Source organism: Dipodomys merriami, unplaced genomic scaffold (assembly GCF_024711535.1).
Source record: "Dipodomys merriami isolate MVZ:Mamm:240054 unplaced genomic scaffold, mDipMer1.0.p SCAF_21, whole genome shotgun sequence".
In the NCBI taxonomy this organism is placed as follows: Eukaryota; Metazoa; Chordata; class Mammalia; order Rodentia; family Heteromyidae; genus Dipodomys; species Dipodomys merriami.
The window spans coordinates 30,077,676-30,100,896 of NW_027203493.1; the positions used below are offsets into that span (position 1 = coordinate 30,077,676).

Below are 23,221 nucleotides of genomic sequence, written 5' to 3' on the forward strand. Positions count from 1 at the left end.
CTCAGAGTGGGTGGATGTATTTATAGGATGGAGCAGGAAGCTTATATTCTGGACAGACACTGTTTTTGCAAATTTCACTTGTGGTTTTTCTTCTGTTTTACTTCTTTCATTTTTTTTTGACCCAAAAATTGGCTAAAGAGAAGACAAATAGGGAAAACATCATTATTAAAAAATAAGTTTATCTGTTAAACTTGCTGCAGGGCAAAAAGAAATGTACTTGAAAGGGAAGTAAATTTATACTAATTTTTTGCATTGTAGGAAATGTACTATTTTAGACACTGACTGACTGCTTCTGTTTTCTAAAATTAAGGAGCCTATAATCTCAGCACCATTAACAAGTGCTGTCATTCAGATACACAGTGTCTGGCTGATTTAAATAAAATGAAATGAAGATAGTTGTTTCTGGTCCCTTGGCTTCACTCATTGCCATAAACATATGCTCTGCGTCCCGCTTCTTTCCATCTTATTTATGACTTTAATTTGTTGTGTGGGCTGCGCTAGAAATTAAATTTAATATAATTCTCCAAGGGACCCTGTCATATAATAACATGGTAATTTCTGTGTATCCTTTTGAAAAATGAGGAAATTAATTCTTCCTGACATGTTCTAATTATTCCAGTGTGAACGGCAAATCCGTTTTTCCTAGCCCCTGAAGTGTTATAGGCAAATGGCTGGTGTTCAAAGCTGAGGTGCTAATGCTGACCAGCAGTGCGTTTAATTTGAAACATGAGCAGACACCTTTCAACACACCTTTGTAATATTGGAGTACTTTACAGAAATTAATTCACTACTTATTTGGCAGCTTAGCCTTGGGGTTATGTTTTTTTATTCATCAATACTATAGCCATGTTAGCATAATGTTTCCCTATTTCCTTCAGTGCATGGTATCTATGTATGAAACCCACAATGTGCAGTGGGTAGTTCAGCTGTGTGAATAAAGAAAAATCCACACACTTCAGAAACACCAGTTGTATGCCAAATTGTGTTTACACATTATAAAGAGGTATAGCAAGGTCTTGAATGTTAAGCTTAATTATAGTCTATGGTTAACAGCTTTAAACTGAAATTACATAGTGTGGAAATTATTGGGACAATCTTGCTGTGAAAAGACAACTATACACTCTGCTGACCTGCTATAAATTTTAGTTGTGAAAATATTTTTTTACATTAGGAATGACACCATAAAGAATCAGATTATGAGTAAAATTTATAGAACAGGAGACTTAAGATTTGAACTATACCAGGAAGAAAGTAGTAGCTATGCCTCAGGAACTAAAGGATTAAAGCCATTTTTGGTGGTGTTGGACCTGTGTGTCTTATTATTCATTTAACTAAATGAGTCCGGAACATTCTTTAGGGGAATTACAAAAAGAATTGACTTTATCTGCAATCTTTGTTGTAAAACTGGCTATTATATACATTTCTCTAATCAACTCAATCATTTGTGTCAGCCCTAATACAATTCCTTTGTTTTAGTGAGCAGTTGATAAATGCTATCACACATTGGTCATTTATTGTTATAATTAACAAGAAGAATGAATGCACGAGATACTGCTTAAAACAAGATATACAATTACACTTAAATGAAAGAAATAGAATTGTGTTTCGAGTGGATGTAATCAAGTCCATTAATCTGGTTTTGTATATCCATACTGCATTTTCTTTAAAGTTTAACTTAAATAGGAGAATTGGGAATGGTAGCATAATTATTTTGATAAGTAACATTAATATTGCCTATATTTTTTTTCCTGTTGACCATTCAGCTGCTACATATTTTGCTTTATTCTCTACTTCAATCACCTGTCAAACAGATTATCTAAACTTTCCTTTTTTACTTTATTGATGGCAAAAGTGGGTTTCTTTTGGTTGGAAACTGGGAAAAATATAACATGAATTTTCACATTCAAGTATATGTGCCTCTTGTCAGGGCAAAGTTATTCTAAGGTTATTTTTGTGGCTTTGCAGCAGTAGTCAGTGCTGTGAAGAAGGTATTGGGGAAATAAATGTATTGCTTCCTAAATCCACAGACTATAAAAGTTGCTCAAGATTTCCTGATTATAGACTTCACCTTGTTCCCTGGTAAAGAAAAGAGAATCTACTGCTGGTTGTCCCTCTTTTCTTCTCTTTTGTTTGTCATTGAAATTATAGAACAATTATAACTAAAAATGGGAGACAGCATGTAACTGTAACCCCTCTGAACAGTATCTATACAATAAAAATATATTTTAAAAAGAGCAAAAAAATAGGAAATAGATCACATCTTGTCTTGGTAGACTAAATTTTTCTTCCATAGCTCAATACATCATTTATGTAAGTTCTGAAAATGAATTGAAGACTTACTCTTTTCCAAATATTCTTCAAAATACAAGATACATAAAGAGTTACTGACAAAGTTAAAATAAGCTATTCATATGTGCAATTATGCATATACCTAGTTCCATTCTCTTTCTAGGAAAGAAACTGAGATGTTTACATCTCAGGATGCTACAATCAGTGTGTCCAGAAAAATGAATTAAAAGAGGTAAATATCCTCCAATTTTGAATTTAAAAAAATTATAAAATGTTACTTAGGCTTAATTTTGTAATCATTTTCATTCCCTAAACTTATTTAATCTTCAAATTAATACCCAGAAAATTATGTTAAACTTATTTCTATATATGCTGTACTTGAATAAAAATCAAGACATGTTAAATTTTATTTAAAATTAAGTTCCTGTATATTATTTATTTTGAATATGAATGTATATGTATAATGCTTGTATATATACACACCTACACATTCACATATACAAATGGGGACATATTTCTGGAAGCATATGCATGATGTTCTCTTCATTAAATTTCCTTTGTTTCTTAAACCATTAAGATTACAAGCTTATCAGTGACTAGAGTTAAGGATAAGATATTCTCCATATATATATATATATATATATATATATATACTTATATTTGTGTACCAATAACAACATTTATTAAGGACATACTATATATGCCAAGCAATGTACTAATCATTTCATATGAATTATTTCATATGAAAATAGAAAAAAAACTCTTTAGGTAGTACTAAGCACAGACAGGTTAAATAATTTTCCCAAAATACATAGTTTATATGTGGAAGGATTGATATTTTAACATTTGAATGCTTAGAATAGTGCCTGACAAATAGCAAGCCATCATCCAGTGTTAGTGGTTAATATTGTTTTTGTAAGTTAGACCAATATGTGGATATATCAGACAGTCCATGCAACAGTGAAGTCACATATACTGAAAACGTCTTATGGAATAGGCACAGAATTATTCATTGCTAAGAATGTATTTTTTCACTTAATGCTTCCATCAACCGAGTGAACTAGTATTACTGATCATATTTTACAAGGATTTAGATATAAGTCTCAGTTGTTGTATTAATCAGCTTCCCAGAATAAATCAACCTTAAAGAAGAAAGATTTCATTTGGCTCATAGTTTTGGATATTTAATTGGAACTCTTGCTTTTGAACCTATGATGAGGTAGCCAGTGGATCATGGAAGGAAGTACATGAAAAGTCACTCACCTGCTGCCTGGAATAATAAGAGAAAGAAAGGTTGTGGCTATGGCTCACAATCTCCTTTGAGAACACTCATGCAGTGACCTAAAACTTGCCACTAGGCTCTGCCTCTTAAGTACCTAATGCCACCAAATTGGCTCAGGCTGGGGGCTTAGCCTTTAACATGGGGTTTTTTGGGGGAACAGTTAACATCTATAGTATCACATTTGTATCACACATTTGTATGGTGAGAAAGTGTGACAGTTCTCTAGCTGCTGTTGTCACAACGTTCTGTAAACTGGATGGCTTAAAACAATGAAGTTTTTGTCTCACCTTTTTAGAGGCTACATGTTCAAAACCAAGGTATTAGGGCCATTCTCCCTTTAAAATTTTCATTGCCTCTTCATAGTTTCTAACAATTTTCTGGCAGTCATTAGCTCTTTAGATCTCAACTACTATAACTAGTAGGTTATATTATTACCTAGAGAAACTTTTTTTTTGGGGGGGGGCGGTCCGGTTGCGGGGGTCTGAACTCTGGGCCTGGGTGCTGTCCCTCAGCTCTTCAGCTCAAGGCTAGCACTCTACCACTTGAACCACAGCACCACTTCTGGCTTTTTTTCCTGCTTATGTGGTGCTGAGGAATCAAAACCAGAGCCTCATTCATGCAAGGCAAGCACTCTACCACTGAGCCACCTCCCAGCCCTAGAGAAACTTTAAATTTCATGCTTTTGTTGTTTGCCTTCAAGTTGACATTTTATATTTTTATCATTCTGTGAAAACAATTTGGAATTTGTAAACTATATCAAAGCAAGCTATTGTAAACAAGTATAAGAATGCTCTATGGAGATAGATGAGGTAGTATATCCTGCAATCCAAGCATTTTGGAGGCTGCAACAAGAGGATTGCAAGTTCAAGACAGCTTGAGTTATATAGTGAGACACTGTCTCAAAAAAAGAGGTTCAAAGGCTAACTTTTCAATTACCTAACTACAACTCCTTTTTTCCCTTTCCCTTTTATTATCCTTAAATAGTTGTACAAGGAGTTTCAATTCAATATGTCAATTTTGTGTACAATGAATCTTGATCAGTGTCACCCCTTCCATCATTCTTCCTTTACAATTCTCTTCTTAAGAAATTAAATTTGATTGCATTTAAAATCATGAACTAATGAAAGTAAATATACATATGCAAATTGTTTATATACTGTACAATTATTAATATTCATGTCTTAATTTTTATCAGTAGTTTTTTTTTGGTATTGCAATAGAATACTGACCAAATAAAGTCTACAATTTCATTGGGAAAGAAGATAGCTCTTGCTAGTTAAATATATAAGTTAGTTTGCTATTGTCTAATACTTAATATAAATCCGAACACTAAACAGGCTCCAAGTAAGAAATACTTGTAACTACATCTTTTTATGTGACTGGTTCTATAAATCATAATATTTTTTCTCTCAAGTATTTTATTGCTATTTTTGGGTGATAGTTATGACATTTCAGATAAATATTTGATGAGGTTTTCTATTGGCTTACAAAATGAATGCTTGCTTATGAATCAAGTATTCTCCTAAGGGTTGAAAATTCATATTCAAACAAGAAGTAGTTCTTTATGTCAAAAAGTTTATGGTTAGTTAAGAGGGGAGATGAGCTAGAACATAAGCAATTATGTTGCCATGTAATATACTTCAATAGAACTCAGTATAAAGTGCCATGAGAGCAATTAATAAAGAAGAGATATGAACAAAATATTCATCAAAGCAAACTTTGGGCCAGGTGTTTATGGCAGAATAGGATGTCAAAGAGAGTACACCCCTAATATTGACCAAATCCATCTCCTTGCCTAGGATGGCACCTAACACATCATAAGTGCTTTAGTAATTATTTTTAGTAATTTTTGTTTGAATGCTTATTCTATCTGGAAGGACAAGATTTTGAAAGATCATACTTAGAAGCAGAAAGAGCATGCTAGAAGGCATGAAACTGTTGATTTGATTTAATCAATGGATTTAATTTATTGCATTCAGGGATTTGAGGAAGGGTATAAAAATATAACAAATAAGAGCATATACTTTGGAGTCAGTAAGACTAGAATTTGTGTATTTAAAAATTAATTGCACAAGGGGTGGGGGGAGGTAGGGGGAGTATGGGAAGGGATGGGAAGGGGAAACAAAGAGGAGGCAACAATGCTTGATAAGAAATGTACTCGTTATCTTGCCCATGTAATTGTAACCCCTCTGTACAGTATTTTCACAATAAATAAATAAATAAATAAATAAATAAATAAATAAATAAATATAATTGCACAAGAACCCAGGGCTTTGTACCTGTATGCAAGTACTCCACCATTAAGCTGTATTGCCAGCTCCAGGTTTTAAATCTTGACTTTATTTTATACTACTTTTGTGATTATAGATAGATTATAGATAAATATTTAATGTAGTTTTCTATTGTCTTACATGCCCAATATTTCAATGAAATTTCAATATTTCAATGAAATACATTTCAGGGCTGGGAAGGTGACTCAGTGGTAGAGTGCTTGCCTTGTGTGCTTGAGGCCCTGGGTTCGATTCCTCAGCACCACATAAGCAAAAAGAAAAAAGCCAGAAGTGGCACTGTGGCTCAAGTGGTAGAGCACTAGCTTTGAGCTGAAGAGCTGAGGGACAGTGCCCAGGCCCAGAGTTCAGGCCCATGACTGGACCCCCCCCAAAAAAAAACAAAAACAAAAACAAAACAAAAGAAATACATTTCAAAGAAATTACATGAATATTTTCCTACTTTAAAAGTAATAACATTTATTTATTAGTTTTAAATATTTATTTCCATAAATATTTTTATAAATTGCCTGGCAATGGTACCTTGCTAGTGAAAATAATTAAATAAATCACCAAGACATTATTACTTAAAAAATAATACTAAGACTAGAAGAACTCACATGATTAAAACCTTGGAAGAACCTGATGTGGGTGGTTCATGCCTGTAAGTAATCCTAGCCACTCAAGAGGCTGACATCTAAGGGTCATGATCTAAACCATCTTAGGCCACAAAATCCACAAATTCTTACCTCCAATTAATCAATAAAAAACAGGAAATAGAGCTATGCATCAAGTGGTAGACATCCTTGAGAAAAAGTACTCAGGGACAATACCCAGGTCCTGAGTTCTAGGCCCCAGGACTAGTCCAAAAACAAAGCAAAATCCTGAAAGACTTTACACTATCCATATTTAGTGGGGAGCTAGTATGTATCAGCTAGCTATTGACCATTCATCACAAGCAAAAGAGTGATATTTTGTAGTTTATAGACTATTGTTGATCATTTTCACAATATTCTATTACTGTTACACAATTTCAACATTCTCTATCCTGCTCCTATTGCTCAATATTTTGAAGCCATTCCAAATAGGGAATAGACAGCATTCACTTATTAACTTGACTAAGAAAAAGTGACCCTCTAAAATCTCCTGAGGTTAAAGAATGAATTAAGTAACCACAAGGAAAGAAATAAAAAAATTGAACATGAAGACTAACATAATTAAATTGGGCAGCCATTATTTTTAGGACAAGAGAATTACCCCTTGGTTGATCATTGAAAGTTAATTCTCTTTTTTCAAGCAGTGTTCCAAATCTAGAGGAACCTGGAAGGTTTTTAGTAGATAAGTTCTAGAATTCTTCTGTGTGCCAAAACCTTGTTGCATTTTGTCTGATCTGTGTGTTTGTCAAGCTCCAACCCAATCTGTTGAATTAGAATCTCTAGAAGACTAGGAATCATTTTAACAAGTTAATTTTAACTATTTCAAAAAGTAAAACCTATTGTCTTACAAAAAGAATTTGATAAACATCATCTGAGATCTTAAAATATAAGATGATGTGAAACTAAATATTTGATTAAGGCTGTTTGTATCAATGAGTACATCTAAAATAACTCTTGATTTTGAAAAATAGCTTTTTAAAGTGAAGTGTCAGTGACTAGTGCCTATAATCCTCACTACTAAGGAAGCTGAGATCCATAGGCTTACAAAGCTAGACCAGGAAGAAAAGTCAATTAAGACTCCAATTCCAAAACAGCCAACAGAAATCTGGGCTACAGTCATGGCTCAAGTGGTAGTGTACCAGCCGAGCAAGCAAGCAAATGAGAGAGGTCTTGGATTCAATCTCTCTGCACTCAAATAAATAACTTTTTAAATTAAGATTTTAAATTTAAAACCTCTTCATAGTAGCAAAGGGGTTGATTAGTGGCAGAAGTGAAGCAATGAGTTCAGTCTCCAGCACCAAAACAACAACAAAATCTCTTTAAGACTAATAGCCTTTGAAAACCTCCTTAGTATGTTATTTCGGTATCTTGAGAGACAGTTCTACAAGTCTGTTTTTTATCTAAGATATGTGCCTAAGAATTAAGAGCTGGAGTCCTGAACTTTTCTAGAGAGATTTTTAAAAAATTTTATTTTATTGTAAAGATGCTGAATAGGGGGTTACAGTTACATGAGTAAGGTAATTAGTACATTTCTTGTCAAAAGTTGTTACCCTCTCCTATGTTTTTCTCCTACTATCCCTTTTTTCCCTCACCTCTTCTGCTCCCCCACCCCCGGGAGTTGTAAAGTTCATTTCCAACATAGTGTCTTGTTGCAATGGGTCATCCTGTGTCCTTGTTTCAGCATTTCTTTCTTCCCTTTCTCCTCCCCAAATTAGACAAATATATCTAGAAAATGCAATGTACCAAAATCAAATGCGGTGACAACAGGGAATATACCATAGAGGGAAGAACATACAAAAGAAAAAAAATCACATAGTACATTACAAACAGCAGCAACAAAGAAAAACCTCTTGTGTCTATATCTTGGGGTTCATTTTATTTAACATCATTTTATATGGTGATATGTACATAGCTTTTGAGCTTTTCTGTTCATCCTAGACATATCCTAATTATTGCAAATAAGGGAAACCATGGGACCTATATTTCTTTGGGTCTGGCTTACTTCATTTAATATATTTTAGGAAATGGAAAGACTTAGATTTTAAATTTGTGGCTTATGCAACCAGCTGAGATCTGAGCATGGAAGTTCAAAGCTAATTTCAGCAAGAAAGTCCTATTAGACCCTTATCTCCAAGTAACCATCAAAAAGCTGAAGGTGGAGCTGTGGCTAAAGTGGTAGAGTGCAAGCTTTCAGCCAAAAAGCTCAGAGACAAAGCCTAGGCCCTGAGTTCAAGTCTAAGGGCACTAGCACACACCCCCACATGCCCCCACATACCCACACATGCGCACGCGCACACACAATGATGTTGGTATCTTTTCATTGTTTTTAAGCATAAAACAATGGTTAGTGCCCAGTAGTTGCCATAAATGAAGTGGTACAAATTAAATATTACTATTTATGACCATCAATTAACCTGTTTTGAGTTGGATGGGAAGTAAAAGTGAAAGAGATGACCTGAAATTCTGTGATATGAATACCAGCAAATATTAGAGGAAATATAAAAATGTGGTTTCCTAAGAGGATTTAGGGAAAAAAATAATGCCCAAACAACACCATTGCTTAGTTTCTAAATATAATAGTGTTTACTTTTCCTCACTCCCTTCTTCTCCTTCTCTCCTCCCCTCCCTCCCTCTCTTCTTTCTTTCCTTCCTATCTGCTTCTTTTCTCCTCCTCTGCCGCCATCACCGCTGCCACCTCCTCCTTTTTTTTTTCTTTCAAATAGAGTCTTACTATATAGCCCAGGCTGGCCTCAAATTGTGATTCTCCTGCCTTAGTCATCTGAGGGCTTGGATAATAGGCATGTAATTATTTGCTGTGTTGTATTTCTTATATGTAGTCTAGGGTTCCTATTGTTTCCATTTTACAGTTGAGGTACTCAAAGCATGTGGCATAAAAGGACTTGACCAGAAATGTAAGTGCCGTAAGAGTAGAAACCTAGTTTTGCTTGAAACTGTGTCCTTAGGAACAAGAATAGTACCTAGTACATGGTAGATGGTTAATACATATTTGCTGCATAAATAAACGAGAGGGTAAATTGGAATTAGGGTTTATCTAACTCTAAACTTCATATTCTTGATCATATCCTGTATACTCAGATTATACTCTACAAAATCTATGTAGAGTTGTCAGAATGTTTCATAGAGGTTTTGCTAAGGGGACAAACTTTATGTTAATGTACTCCAAAGGAAATAGAGTACACTGCTGAGGGGGAGCTAGAACTCAGAGTAAGTGATGCAAACCAAATTTACTGCAAAGTAGAATAGGTCAGAAGAGGGAGGAAAGAACATTCTAATTTTATGTTGTTTCTTTCTTTGTACGTTTTTGATCCAAGACCAGGACTTGAACCTGAAACTTTGCTTTGTTGATTAGTACTCTACCAGAGTCAGAGCTCCATCCTCTTTAAAGGATTGGGTGTTTATTTTCTTTCTCTTTTCTTTTTCTTTTTTTTTAAAACTAATAATTTAAAGCTTGATGGCTGTCACAATAGCTTCACTAGAATTTGGGTGGCAAATATTTTTGTTTGGCTACCCCACAGCTGCCCATTGATTTGACTTAGCCAGTCTGTTTCCTGGGAAACGAATACAATATGTCTTACAAAATTTTTCTCTAAGATTTCCTTTAATTCTTTCACTCAGTTGCTTCTCTCTCTCAATCATTTTCCTCAAGTATTCTCAGATATTTGTTCTCTAGGCAACATGACTTTTGAGATACACAGATTATCTCTTGATTTCTTGACTCTGATTTAATAGTTCAGGTATGTAACTTTACATCTGGCTATGCATGAGTATTTCTGAAATAGAACTTGGTCTCTTACTTCTAGGAATTAGGCTTCAATTTTTCTGTTTCTTTACCTCACACCAGCTCATGTTTGTTTAACATTTCAAATTGTTTTCCTCTTTGTCTCTGTCTCTCTGTTTTCATGGGGTGACATTTCATCTTGGGTTCCTCCTGCTGCCTTTGCCCTTCATTTTCACCTTTTTATTTCCATCTCCTTTTGAGAAGATTTCTTCCCTTCTTTTTAATAAAAGATTTCTGGGACCTTGAACAAATTATTTAACTTCTTTGGATCTCAGAAATTTTTTTTATCATAAAATGCCAATCGTCATACTCTGTTTGTAGTGAGTTAGTTACAATACTTTACATGAATGTATTTTGTATATTATAAATGAGAAAACACAAAGACAAGATGTTATTAATGAAATCTATGTGCACAAATAATTCTTTTAACAGTTTTAACCATTTTGTTTTCTTTTTTTTTGGTCATGAGGCCTGAACTCTGGGCCTGGGCACTATCCCTCGCCTCTTCAGCTCAAGGTTAGCTTTCTACCACTTGAGCCACAGCGCCACTTTCAGCTTTTTCTGCTTATGTGGTGCTGAGGAATCCAACCCAGGGCCTCACGCACGTGAAGCAAGCACTCTATCACTGAGCCATCTTCCCACCCCCTTAACAGTTTTTTAAACAGTTTTATTTTAAGAATTTTCCTCACATTTGTTAACCTTTGAAACATTATTTCCTTTGTCTATTTACTGTTAAAACCTCGTAAGGACTAGTCTTTACTTTCTGTCTGCATTTTCTTATTCCTCTATCTATTGGAACTGACTTCTACTTGATTCTGGCTGACTCTATTGAGTCTCTACTGCTTTCAACATTACTGGAGATTTTCTAATTTTATGTTCCCTCTCTTTTTCTCAGTTCTTTTTCTTCTTGCTTTCTGCAGCAGTTAGTATTGTTTGCTAAACTAAGCATGGTATGGGGCTGGGAATGTGGCTCAGTGGTAGAGTGCTTGCCTAGCATGTATAAAACCCTGAGTTTGATTCTTCAGTACCACATAAACAGAAAAAGCTGTAAGTGTTGCTGTGGCTCAGGTGTTGGAGTGCTAACCTTGAGCAAAAGGAGCTCAGGAACAGTGCCCAGGCCCTGACTTCAAGCCCCAGGACTGGCAAAATAAATAAATAAATAAATGAATAAAAATTAAGCATAGTACTTAACATGTATTTGATATTCAACAAGTTTTTTAGTAAATAGTTTCCTTTTTTAAAAGATTAACTTATCTTTTCTGATCATAGACCAAAATATGCATTTCTAAGTTTAGTCCCTTGTTGTTTTGACTCTTTATTCTCTCTTGGAGGTCTGGTTTGTTCTAATGGCTTTAACTCTGTGTGGATGAATCTCACATTTACTTTTCAGGCTCTGAGTGAAGCTTTAGCTCTGCTGGCTTAACTTTGTATTTCTACCTGGATATAATATTGTTATTTCAAATTCAACCAATTTGCCAGTCTATCATTCAGGTTTTTGTGGATTTTGATAGTGATAGCTGTACATAGTCATTCAGACCTAAAACTTCAGAAATGTATTATTGATCTTTCTCTGTGTGTTTTACTACAATGGTTATCATTTCCCCATAGAGTGTTTTTTCAGTGCTCATTGCATGTAAAGCACTATGCTAGATGCTAGGAATATATAAGTGAAACAAAATATATAAAATTAAATGATATAAAAACGTATTTTCTAATAATTTGCATTAATTATTCCTTCTTCAATTTATTTAGTAAATATTGTTTCTATTTTATAGATAAGCTTATCAGAGTAGATTAATTGATATGGCAACATTTTCTCTGAAACCTGAATGAAGGAAAAGAGCAAACCATGCAAATGACTAGGGGAAGAATGATCACAAAAAGGGAAAGATGTTTAGAGAAGCTATAAAGGGAGAAGTACTTGACTGTTCAAAGAAACATTGGTACCAAAAGTGTTAGTAGAGTCAAGTGAAAGTTAGAAATACTATGAGTGAGATAGCTGCTAGTAAGATCAAGTAGCATCCTCCAGACCATAATGCCAACCTGGCTTTTATTCTAAATGATATAGGAAATTACTTGGGAATTACCGAGAAAAATAAGATATGATGTACATTTTTGAAAGAATCACTCTTCTATTATAAGAATGGATTATATAAAACAAGTTCGACATGGGCAGCAAAGTTGGCGCTGAGAGGGAGTAGAGTGGCTGAACCCAATCTGCCTTAGGTTCAGTGCGTAACCAGCCCATGAAAGCTGAGGTGCATGATAGGGTGTGACCTTGACAGTGATTGGTTCCTCTTCCTCCCCTGCCATGCCACCCACTCTTTTTGGCTTTAAAAAGGACTGTTCTCTGTTAATAAACGAGTTTTCTTCCTGCTTGAAAAAAAAAAAAAAGTGCGGTAGCAGGACACCAGCTAGGAAGCTGACATAAAGGTGTTTAGGTGAAATGATCATAGTAGCAGCAGCAGAAAACAGTATGTACATAAATTAGAGGGGAAAGCAGTTTTTGGAGGAGGGGTATAGCTGTAGCATGGTTTAGTAATTTAACAACATCTTTCTTTCTAGATATCTTTTCTTTAACTGTCTACCCCTGTGTTAGGCTACATGACTTCCTGAGTAGAGAATTTATTGCCTACTTGGGCATCCTGGTGTGGTAAATAAATAACAATACACCATCATCTCTGTAGAAGTAATGGGAATGAGAAATCACTCATCAATTTTATCTATCCTTTCATTATCATCCATGCCCCTATCAATTCAAATATATTTTATTTCTTAAGCTACATTTTAAGGATATTGAATACCTGAACTATGAGTTATTCCTCATTTCATTTGTACCTGATGTGATGTTCTATCTGTACTTTGTTGTTTGTTGATGGAGATACATAATAAAACTATTTTGTGTCAGTCTATTGCATGAAATTGCTCTTGAGGGCTAAGATAGTTTAGCATGTTAATAGTAGCTAATAATAATAACTTATTTCTATTATTTGGCACCATGGGACATCAGATGTAAAAGCCTTTGCATGTTTTATATATTACATGATAAAATATTTATATATTTTTGTATTTTAGGTATGTGTATATATTATGCTTTTATGCATTTATTTTAAAATATACTTAAATATATTTTATTATGTAGTAATAGTTACCTTCTGAGAGGCTGGTTATGTTTTACCTGGGTTTCTTTTAATGACTAATGCCAACCATAAGAAAAAGGATAAAATGCTTAATTCATTTCATATGTATTTATTTCAGTAACTCAGCAATATCATAAAGTGACATGGTGTAAAGGATGAGGCAAGTCTAGGGACTGCTGCCAGCTCTTACACAACAACAACATGGAAGCAGTTTAGTCAGTTTTAGTAAAAGTTTTAAATCTACTGTATTAAAGGCACGTGCAGAAGCTGTGTTAATTGCTAGCTCATTTTCCATATGGTTCTGTTTTAATGAAGCATATTTGATGCAGATGGTTGGAAAGTAAGTTGGGCAATGTCTAAACCGGCTCTGACTAATTCCTACAGTGCTTCAACTCCAGATCTAAACAGTGCTTTTGTAAACTTTCTTCATTCATAGCTTTTATTTTTTCAGTTGAAATGTGGCCTAAGCTAACAGTAAAGTTTTCCTTGGTATTTACGATTGATATTTGAAAGAAAAAGAACAATCATATTTCTTCTGATTCCAAGGCAAAGGTATAGTCCAATTTAGTTTCTTTTGTCTTACTGGGTCTCTTCATCATTATTATGACTCTTTCTGAACATCTTTAGTTGAGGTGATGAGAATTTTAAGGGAAACATGGGAATTAAAATAATATTAACAAATGCTGAAGTTACCTTTGGTCATGAAAATATTTCTACTTCTTCAGGGATATGAAATAGAAAATTTTAGATTATTAATAAATGTTTCTTATTTTCATCCTTTCTGTATTATATTTGATGAAATAGACACAATGGCTGCTACTATAAAGAGTCAGAAATGAAGTCAAAGATAAATTTCCCAATACAACTATAAAAATATTTCCATTTTCTTTCTTTGAAACTAGAATATCAATATATAGTTATTGTGCTGTGTTAAATCTTTAGAGAGAGTTCAACTGTTACCTTTCTTAGCAATGATATGCTGATTTCCTCTGAGTATTTTATTTTGGTGTACTTGTACTAAATATATATGATTATCTTCATATGTGCTCAAGAATATAAACAATATCCCTGTTAGATATGAGGTTGAGTACTGTGAAGCAAAAAGAGAGATATGGTTCAGTGGGTTTGTATCAATTTTCCCATTTTTTTTCTCACATTGTCACTAAGATATTCTTTTTGTTATCTGAATAAGACATCTGCTGACTTGCCTGGCCTTCTTCACCGGATTGTGTGAAAAGTCTTGGTTAAATCTGTTAGGTCTTCTGTGGCCCAGGAATCTGTTAAGTGCTACTGAGCTTGAAAGACATAATGTCCTTGGTCTGCTTATAGACATCTTCGATAAATATGACACGGAAAAAAACAAAACAATGCTGTATTCTTAGTAGTGAGTGGTCCCAAGAATTAATTACCTCTTACTAAAAAGTAAATTTTCCTCATAATTTTTAGAAAGGTTAATAATACAATAAAAAATGAAATTAATTCTTACCTGGTTATATTGATACAGGGAATCTTAAAGACTGTCTCTTAGAGAAGATAATTTTAAAAATACAGTCTGTTAGAAGTCTTCTATAATCACAACCCCAAATTTTGTCTTTTAGAAGAGGTTACATTAGACCAGTGTTCTGTCCAAATGTACTTAAATGTATCTGGGGAGTTGTATTGAGGATATCCTTTTGCTATAGAAGCCAGTCATCTTCAAATGTCAACTTCAATGTTGAAATTTGAATGGAAAGGAATGAACAATTTACTTATTTTAGGCTTCTTTTTGAAAACTGCAGTCTGTTGCTATTGTCTCAAGTTAGAAGGGCTTACAAAGTTTTCTTTAAGTATTTGTGGAAAGCAAATGCAGACCAAAATTAGACAGGAAAAAATTACACTCCTTAAAAAAAAATCTTAATAATGGTAGCATACAAGTCTTAGTCATTTTTTGACCTTTCTCTCAATTTGTATTTACCCTAGAGAATATTTAAATTCTTTTGTCATATTTTGTTTGTTTTATTTTAACTTCTCTCTGAAGAAAAGGTCATAGTAAGAAAAGAACAACTGTCAACTAGTTATACATTATTTAGAATACAATATATTTCTCAGTATATTTGTTTTACAAAAAGACTTGAGTTTCATTCACCTTGAGAAATCTCAGAAAAATTTTAGAGAACCATTTTGTTTCTCCCTAGCTTATGTAGAATGATACTTAAATAGAAGAATTCCTTGGAATACTCTCTGATCTTTCAACTCTGTAGAAAACCACTTATAAGGTATAGGGACCATTTTATTGAATTGGACAGGCAGGGGTCATAGTTATCATGGTGACAATAGTAAGTAGGGGCAAGCAAGGAAGGGTTCTAAAAAGATGGCTAAGGTATCAGTTTGTGCACTTACATTGCAATTTAAGGGCAGGAAATCCAACCATAACTTTTTCATTATTGTTTAGATATCAGATGCTTAGTATTTTTAGTGTTTATTTTTAGAGAAACAATGCTTTTACTTCAGAGATAAAACAAGATATTAGTTAAGCCCTTGGATTTTATATTTTTATTTAAAAAATTTCTTGCTATGACTTTAAGGTCTAATTCTTGAACTGTGTCTCTTAGATCTTGATTTTGTTTTCAGAGAAATGGCAGAGCTAAGCTTTTCATTTAATTGTAATAAAATACTGCCCTAAAGAAGAAAGAAACATGATTTTTTTTACTGTTTTATATGGAAAAACATATAACTATAATAATATTTTAACTATAGTTTGTATAGGCCATATTCATTTAAACTGCATGCAAATCTTTGTTACTTGAGGGCAAACAAACTTTGAAACCATAATGTATGGTGTGGTGAGCACACACCATAAATTTGATAATCATACTTGTGAATTCATCATATTTTATATAGGAGATTGCTGTAGTATTATGAATAGTAATGTGAAAATGATGTGAGAAAATGTCACTATACTCTTGAATGTTTAGTGATTTCAGTACAACTACATTACTTTATTCTATACCATGTTGCTTCAATTGATAAGTGAAGTTATTAAAACAGTAGAAATTTTACTTTGGTTTTAATGCGTAAGGTTCCTGTAATTCCCAATGAATCTGAAATATTAATATAAATATTCCTTTTGTGGGGAAGCAGCAAGTATGTTGACCAGACTATGTGTTACCGGACTAGGCCTGACTCTTAACTCTAGAGAAATAAGAGTGGGAGGCTGTCTTAAGTGAAAGTGAAAAAGGCATTTGTTTAGCTGCATGGCAACACAAATATTTCACTTAGTGAGGACTGACAATGCATCTCATTATGTGAGCGGGTGCCAGCTTGTAAAAAATATCTGCTTAACTCTCCATATTAGTTAAAGGTGCTTATACTTAACTATTTGAAGACTGGCATGTTCTCTTCCCTGATATTCCACTTGGCCCCCTTCTCTAATTTTTGTCTACCAGGTTTTGCTTTTAATCCTACAGAAATAGATGAGAAAGCCAAAGATATCTGGCCCATTAAATGCTATTAGGAATATGTGGGCAAGTCTGCCAGATTGAAGTCTGCCTAGGGCTAGACATTTGTCACTTCTTCCCATTTCTCTTATTCCTGATGCACTTTTCTTAAGGATAATTGTTATATTCTGCCTTGACCTTAGAAACATTTGATCGTACTTGTTTGAATGGCAGGTACTTTGTGGTGCTACCATTGCCTGAGTAGCAGTTAGTTTCATGTTCTTAAGATAAAATTTTTTAATGTTAAATTCTCCAATCTTTCATAATGCATTTGCAATCTAATGTAGTTTTATTTTTGCTTTATGAGAGAACAGAGGAAATGAACTAATGGTAACCACCACATCATTTGTTTAAATTTATCTATTTTATGTCTTTTGATTTGAAGTAGGTAAATAAGTACTTTCTAATTCAGGAATGTTTAAGATCAAGTTCTCTGTGTTCTCAGTGGTATGATTTCTGCCTTTTGTGCATCCATTTCAATAGCTTTACCAGGACATGATGGTATAAAGGGAGAACCAAATACATTTGAGATGCCTGTGGCTATAATTTACTAATGAAATATTCTCAGCACTCAGGAGCACAGAATGTTGTGCAAGGACCACCTGCATGAGTAAAAAGGCATAGCTTTTTAAAATTTTAATTCTACTTTTTAAATCTGCGGCATCAGGAATACTAGAGTTTTCAGAATGTCTTACCCTTTCTGAATAAAAGGAGAGACCACTGGTTACAGAATAAACTAAAAATAATAATTTATGATTAATAATGTCTTTTAATGTTAGATACTGAGAATTATATATCTCTTTTCATGAAGAAATCAAAAATAAATTTAAGTTGTTATGTATTTCTTTGTGCTTATATCTGTCTTATAAGTACCATGTGCTAACTGATTGTGCCACTGGAACTCCTGTACTTATATCTATGAAAGATTTAGGAAATTGTGTATGATGAGCACATTAACATTTTTTTCAATAAAATTATTAAGGACTACTTTTAATATTTTAACAAGAATAACTATGTTCATGGAATTAAAATTTTATTCTAAAATTACCTTTATTTATTTGATCAAATCAAGTCAATGGAAGCTTGTAGTAAAATCTTTTCTTGATCTTCTAATAACTTATGGGATATTAGTCTCTACCTTTTTGTTTGTCAGTGTTGAGAAGACTTAGATCTTTCTAAGTCCTAATGACAGAGTCACTGTCAGAAGCCTAAACTGGCCTGGGGTAGGTGTCATAAATGCCTGTCAAAGATCTTTTTGGCCTCTTTACCCTTTCCATCTTAAGAACAGTAGTGAATATTTGCTAAATTAGTCAGGTTCTAGCCGTGTAGTTGGGCCTTTCAGATCAAAAGCACACTATGCCATCCTTTGATGGGTTGGGTCAGGGGTGTGGCTGGCTAGGAGGCACTACAGTTATAGCCTGGATAGAACCCAAAGTAAATATTTTACCATTAGCTTTCCTGTTAATTACATCATCATGGTTAGTCTTAAAGAGCCAATATATGGATTTTTTTTTAAAAAAGAACATTTGAATATTTTTAGTTCTCTGTCTTGTTCCTTTTCATCAAAAGCAGCTCATGTCCTTTATTCAAAGAGGACAAATACTTAAGTTCCAAAAAGGGTAAGTGAATTGGTCTAGTATAAAGGGACATCAAATTTACATGGAGGGTTCTTACACTACATTCTGTGGTTCAGAATGAGAGGATGCCATTACTATTTCTATATTACCTCTATGTCTTCCACTCTGCCTGTCCAACAATCAACTGAAATTTAAAGTTGTTGGTAGTGACTTTTTCACCATTGTGTTCTGCCATAACCCTCAATTTGGAAGAAAGTCTGTTTTCTTGTTAATTACAGTTTTTGACCGAAAGTACCCAATAATATTTGTTTAATGAGTAAACTTAAGTGAATGAGTGAAGGTGTAAGTAATATTGAGAGAAGAGTAGAAAGTTAATGGAAAGATTTTATGTTATGAACATCTGATGTCAAAATTTTGGGGTTAGTTGGTAATTTATCGAAATAAGGAGTCCTTAATTAAATTTTATTTTTATTTTCTTTACTTTCATTTTTTATGCCGGTCCTGGGGCCTGAATTCTAGGCCTGGGTGCCATCACTGAGTTTTTCCACACAAGGTTAGCACTCTACTGTTTAAGCCACAACTTTGCTTTAGGCTTTTTTGGTGGTACATGTAGATAGCAACTAAGAAAGACCTTTATAAATGTTTACAAGTGCTATAAGAATTTAAATTTAATGATGAGGAAGCTAGAGTGTTTTGGAATAGCAGCCTCTGAAGTGAAGGAATAGACATAAAGTTATCAAAAGAAGAATCTTGATGGGTATCAGACCTATAATCCTAGCTACTTAAAAGCTGAGATCCAGAGGATCTCGATCAGCCTGGACAGAAAAGTAAATAAGGCTCCATTTTCAAAATAACCAGGCTATACGTGTGGCAAATGGTAGAATGCCAGCCAAGCAAGCTTGAGGTCTTGAGTTCAAACTTGAGGACCAGAGTTCAAACTCGGTACTGGAAAATATGACAGAACAAAACAAAACACAAAATAAAACAAACAAACAAAAATCCTTTTACTGTTTCTTGCCTTAACAATGACTGGTTTCATAGTTTTTATCCATATTTTTTGGAATTGCTAGAAACAATTAAAAAATCTTTGCCAATAGCTGCTATTATAATGCTACTATTGCTTGTAATTTTCCTGTAAGCTATGTTAGTATAATAATTATTGGAAAAAGAAACTCTCACTTTGTTCCCTGATCAGCATTTGTTCTGATTTTCTTTGATGGAGGAGGTAGGGGGTTGGGGGGGGGGAAGCAGCTCTTCTTTTATATTTGGTATATGTAGTTGGGGTAGAGCTATCATTACACATGGTCACAGAGATTGACTCAGAACTAAACGTATTATACATGGCAGGCCAGTGAGACTCACTCCTGAGATGTTGTCTGGAATTAGTGTGGAAGTGGTGTAGCATTCTACTGAGTTTACTAGTATGGGGATTCTGATAGTTATTGTTCTCTTTGAAGATGGAGATTCTGATAGTCATCTGGTAGCCTTTGAAGAGGATGGGCCTCTCTGAGGGATAGATGGAGAAAGATCAATTCCTAATTATATCATTTCAGTACTGAGTCTAACTGTGCCAGAAGCCAAGACTTTTCAGTTGGCTAAACTAGTAAATTATAATTTATAAAGCTATTTTAAATTCATTACAACTAAAGATGTTGTAATAAATATAAACAGAATTGTATAATTGACTATATACCTGATATGCTGGATGGATATATGTAATTTTCAAGAAATATTTTGATGTTCCCTGACTCATCTTTTATTTACAATTTATTTACTACACTTTACCTTTTTTTTTTTTTTTTTTTTTGTTATGGGGCCTGAGCTCTGGTCCTGGGCGTTGTCCCTCAGTTCTTCAGCCCAAGGCTAGCACTCTACCACTTGAGCCATGATGATGCTTCTGGCTTTTTCTGCTTATGTGGTGCTGAAGAATCGAACACACCTCACACATATAAGGCAAGCACTCTACCACAGAGCCACCTTCCCAGCCCATATTTACTATACTTTACCTTTAAACAATGTACAGAATGTGTGATGTGATAAAAGTTTAAACAACTATAGTTTCTACTGAAATAGTATTTTTTCCCATTTTTTATTTTTATTTTTTACTTTTTGTTAGTTGTGAGGCTTTAATTCAGGGTCTGAGCAGTCTCCCTGAGATTTTTTTTAGCACAAGGCTTGAGCTCTACTTCCTGAAATAATTTTATTGGCATTGACAAAAAATAAAATTCAGACATGATGATATAACTATATCAGTTTCAGAATCTGAGTTTATGTTATTTATTTATTTATTTATTTATTCATTCATTTTGTTTTGTCAGTCGTAGGGTTTGAACTCAGAGTCTGTGGACTGTCCCTGAGCAGTTTTTTGCTCAAGGCTAGAGCTCTACCACTTTGAGCCACAGCTCCACTTCCAGTTTTTAAGTGGTTTAATTGGAGATAAGAGTCTCACAGGAACATTTTTGCCTGGGCTGGCTTCAAACCTCAATCTTCAGATCTCAGCATCCTAAGTAGCTAAAATTATAGGCATATGCTATTTTTTAAATAGAAGGGTTTATGATTTTTTTCTCCAGGTAAAAATGTAAATTCCTTTTCCTTAAAGAAGGTAAAATTTGCTAATATTTTTAGTATTCATTTGTCTCTTTCAGTTTAATATTTTCCTTCAACAGGAATTGGAGAGAGAAATTTCTCTGCATATGCAACATTTTTATTTGTGAATCCTATTCCTTAGTTTATAATTCTGTTTAAGATCAAAGTTAATGGATTTGCTTCAAATTAGTGATTTTACTAGTTTGAACAACAAAACAGAAGTGGATACTGTAGTATGAATTTTCTATTTGCCTAGGAAAACATAGTCTGGATATGGGAGGAAATTTATTCTTTAAATGAGGGACAGTTAGCAAATTCAATTTGATTTTAGTGAATCACATTAAAGGAACAAAGATTTTCAATTGATATTTCTTACCTAGTTTTTTAGTAAGCTTCTATTTTGTCTTTGTTTTCATGTTTTTTTTTTTTAAATTTGTAAAGACATAATGGTTAGCTTGATATTTGATCAGTTTTTACTGATAATTTTGTACTAAGATTTTATTGTAAATATTTTTAATGCCAACATTAAAATAAGATCCTGATTTTCTTTTTTTCCCCCCTGATTTTCACAGATATATATTCTAAATAAAGCCTGAACTATGTTATCCCCAAACTTTAAGTGCCACTGTCCTAAGCTGGCCATTTTCTCTGTACCCTGCCATGTAAGTCCCTCATACATTGAAGAAGCTTTTGAACTTTAAAATTCTATGCATCTAATCACACTTTTGGAATGGTATTCAATCTTAGTTGTATGGGTAGAGTTTCTCTGATCATGAATTTCAAAATTATATTTCCTATCATTAGGTATGTAAACTAGCATTTTCCCTTTCCTTAAATGACTCAAATTTGCAATCTAGACCAAATAAAGTGTAAAATGAATACAATCCCTAGGAATTACCTGCTTCGAACAGCCAGTCCCTTCCTCTTCTTTTACTCCATCACTATGACCTCTTTCTTTCTTTTAGTCAATCACTGTCTATCTTCCTTACCCAACCTGCTCACAGGATAGTATCATATAGTAGATACACAGATCTTTCACATTTGTGTTACTGATTTTTTTTAGTGTGTTTGTGAGAATGTGTGTGTGTGTGTGTGTGTGTGTGTGTGTGTGTATGTGCGTGTTACCAGGGATTGAGCCTAGGTCTGCACACTTGATAGTGTGTACTCTGTCACTTGAGCTATGTCCTCAATCTTTTATTATTTTTGAGATAAGTCTTGATAACTTTGTCCCAAGGTAGCCTTGAACTCTTGCTTGTAGCTGGAATTACAGGTGTGTACCATCATACTTGGCTATTAGAAAAAAATATTGTGTTTACATTAAAACAAGGAAAAAAATAAAATCTTGCATTCAGTTCTACAATTTGACACTCATTTTCATTTTAACCTGCTTTGGTTCTTTTTCATACCTTTAAACAAATAGTTTAACTCTAATCAGAGTATAGATATAATTCTTAGTTTTTTTATTCCTTACTTAATATTTAGTAATAATTTCCACCATGAATAGCTTATCATGTTTGGAGAGTCTTTGTTACTTTTTTAAGGTAAAAGCTGACATTTGAACTTCATTTCCTTTCTTGAAACTATTTTTTATTTTTCTTTCATTTTTTCATTTATTTGACAGGTTATAGTTATATATTGTTTTCCATACATAACAATGTTATATGTATATATTGTGAAACAATAGAATCAAGGTAGTTAACATATGTATCACCTTAAATTTTTATCATTTAATACTTATTTCAGGAATAGTTCTTTTTATTTTTTTGAGAACTTCTCCTCACTGTCCCTACTCTGATCATCAACATTCTACTCTTGATTCTTTGACTGTGGTTGTTTTAGTTTCTCCATATTCAAGAACTTACTTTAAAAAAAAAATCTGTGCATTTGGGACTTGTTTTAGTTTTCCTACTGGTCTTGAGATAGTGGTCTAAAGTTTCTTTCTTTTTGTGAAGGAAGATGTTGCTCCTGTCTTAAAATGGGAATACACCCTAACAGTTTACTAGTAACTATGAATTTCCTGTAATTTTTCTGCATACATTACAGCTATTAGGATATTCATAAAATTTTTTCTTGTTCATCTGTAAATATGTTATTATTGGTGGATTTTCTACATCTAAGTGCATACTCCTTGAGGGAAATTATTTTTATC

At 33.6% G+C, this 23,221-nt stretch overlaps 1 protein-coding gene across 11 annotated transcripts in view; it reads left to right on the forward strand.

The window, feature by feature from the left end:
- Positions 1-23,221, forward strand: part of Sox6 (SRY-box transcription factor 6) — a 605,718-nt gene that overhangs the window by 183,288 nt on the left and 399,209 nt on the right. Inside the window, exon 1 of one of the 11 annotated variants that reach the window (XM_070032836.1) lies at positions 2,502-2,521. The exons of the other annotated variants lie outside the window; for them this stretch is intronic. The gene's annotated coding sequence lies outside the window, so the exon portion shown is untranslated. Of the gene's footprint in view, positions 1-2,501; positions 2,522-23,221 lie in introns of those variants that run through there. 11 annotated transcript variants of the gene reach the window in all.